Here is a 2580-nt window from a genome sequence, read left to right as displayed (position 1 = left end):
AGGCTTGCCATTGCTAAACCTGTTTCTTCCACCATTATTGTTGTTGAAACCTTGTTGAGGTCTCTGTTGATCCTTCCATGAGAAATTTGGATGATTTCTCCATGAAGAATTATAGGTGTTTCCATAGGGTTCTCCTAGGTAATTCACCTCTTCCATTGAAGGGTTCTCAGGATCATAGGCTTCTTCTTCAGATGAAGCATCCTTAGTACTGCTTGGTGCATTTTGCATTCCAGACAGACTTTGAGAAATCAAATTGACTTGTTGAGTCAATATCTTGTTCTGAGCCAGAATGGCATTCAGAGTATCAATCTCAAGAACTCCTTTCTTCTGATTTGTCCCATTGTTCACAGGATTCCTTTCAGAAGTGTACATGAATTGGTTATTTGCAACCATTTCAATTAGCTCTTGAGCTTCTGCAGGCGTCTTCTTCAAATGAAGAGATCCTCCAGCAGAGCTATCCAAAGACATCTTGGACAGTTTAGAGAGACCATCATAGAAAATACCTATGATGCTCCATTCAGAAAGCATGTCAGAAGGACATTTTCTGATCAATTGTTTGTATCTTTCCCAAGCTTCATAGAGGGATTCTCCATCCTTCTGTCTGAAGGTTTGGACCTCCACTCTAAGCTTACTCAATTTTTGAGGTGGAAAGAACTTTGCCAAGAAGGCATTGACTAGCTTTTCCCATGAGTCCAGGCTTTCTTTAGGTTGTGAGTCCAACTATGTCCTAGCTCTGTCTCTTACAGCAAAAGGGAATAGCATAAGTCTGTAGACCTCAGGGTCAACCCCATTAGTCTTGACAGTGTCACAGATTTACAAGAATTCAGCTAAGAACTGATGGGGATCTTCCAATGGAAGTCCATGGAACTTGCAATTCTGTTGCATTAGAGAAACTAATTGAGGCTTAAGCTCAAAGTTGTTTGCTCCAATGGCAGGGATAGAGATGCTTCTCCCATAGAAGTCGGGAGTAGGTGCAGTAAAGTCACCCAGCACCTTCCTTGCATTGTTTGCATTGTTGTTGTTTTCGGCTGCCATGGGTTCTTCTTTTTTGAAGATTTCTGTTAGGTCCTCTACAGAGAGTTGTGCTTTAGCTTCTCTTAGCTTTCGCTTCAAGGTCCTTTCAGGTTCAGGGTCAGCTTCAACAAGAATGCCTTTGTCCTTGTTCCTGCTCATATGAAAGAGAAGAGAACAAGAAAATGTGGAATCCTCTATGTCACAGTATAGAGATTCCTTGAGGTGTCAGAGAAGAAGAAAAATAGAAGAAAGAGGTAGAAGAATTCGAACTTAATCAGATAGAGTTCGAATTGTGCATTGAGAAGGAGTGGTACTCCATAAATAGAAGGATGTGGGAAAAGGGGAAGAAATTTTCGAAAATTAATTAAAAAGATTTTAAAAACATTTTGAAAAACTTTAATTTGATTTTCAAAAACCAAGAGTGAGAAAAAGATCAAGTAATTTTTTTGAAATTAGTAATTAAAAAGATATGATTGAGAATTGTTTTGAAAAAGATGTGATTAAAAAGATTTGATTGAAAAGTTATGGTTTTAAAAAGATATGATTGAAAAACAATTTTAAAAAGATTTGATTTTAAAAATTAATGACTTGCCTAACAAGAAAAGATATGATTCAAACATTAAACCTTTCTCAACAGAAAAGGCAACACACTTGAAATGTTCAATCAAATCATTAATTGTTAGCAAGTATCTTTGAAAAAGGAAAGAAATTGATTTTGAAAACATTTGATTGAAAAGATATGATTTGAAAAAGATTTGATTTTGAAAAACTTTGAAAACTTGAAAAAAAATTGATTTGAAAAACAAAATCCTCCCCCTTGTGCCATCCTGGCGTTAAACGCCCAGAATGGTGCACATTCTGGCGTTTAACGCCCAATGCACTACCTTTTTGGGCATTAAACGCCCAACCAGGCATCCTGGCTGGCGTTTAAATGCCAGTCTGTCCTTCTTCACTGGGCGTTTTGAACGCCCAGCTTTTTCTGTGTAATTCCTCTGCTGCATGTTCGGAATCTTCAGTTCCCTGTACTATTGACTTGAAAATAGAACCAAGATCAAATAAACAATGAATGCAAGACACCAAACTTAAATTTAGACACTAGACTCAAACAAGAAACATAAAATATTTTTTTGGTTTTTTTATGATTTTGAAATTTTTTTTGTGTTTTTTTTCGAAAATTATATGGAAATAGAAAATAAAAGTTTCAAAATTCTTAATTTGGATTCCAGGAATCATTGCAATGCTAGTCTAAGACTCCGGTCCAGGAATTAGACATGGCTTCACAGCCAGCCAAGCTTCCAAAGAAAGCTTCGGTCCAAAACACTAGACATGGCCAATGGCTAGCCAAGCCTTAGCAGATCATTGCTCCAATAGCAAGATTGATAGAGATCAACAAGCTCTTGTGATGATCAGTTGAAACCTCGGTCCAATAAGATTAGACATGGCTTCTCAGCCAGCCAGATTTCAACAGATCATCATGAAACACTAGAATTCATTCTTAAGAACTCTGAAGAAAAATACCTAATCTAAGCAACAAGATGAACCGTCAGTTGTCCATACACGAAACAA

General features: G+C 37.1%; 1 non-coding gene across 1 annotated transcript; it reads left to right on the top strand.

Annotated features, from left to right (window-relative positions):
- The first annotated feature begins 522 nt into the window (after positions 1–522).
- LOC130955073 (small nucleolar RNA R71) lies at positions 523–630 on the top strand. The gene has a single exon (XR_009076580.1). It is a non-coding gene; the product is annotated as a small nucleolar RNA R71 (small nucleolar RNA).
- Positions 631–2580: the final 1950 nt, after the last annotated feature.

The sequence above is a fragment of the Arachis stenosperma genome, chromosome 1 (assembly GCF_014773155.1).
Source record: "Arachis stenosperma cultivar V10309 chromosome 1, arast.V10309.gnm1.PFL2, whole genome shotgun sequence".
In the NCBI taxonomy this organism is placed as follows: Eukaryota; Viridiplantae; Streptophyta; class Magnoliopsida; order Fabales; family Fabaceae; genus Arachis; species Arachis stenosperma.
Note: the sequence above shows the minus strand (reverse complement) of the source record. Positions and strands in the feature narration are given on the sequence as shown.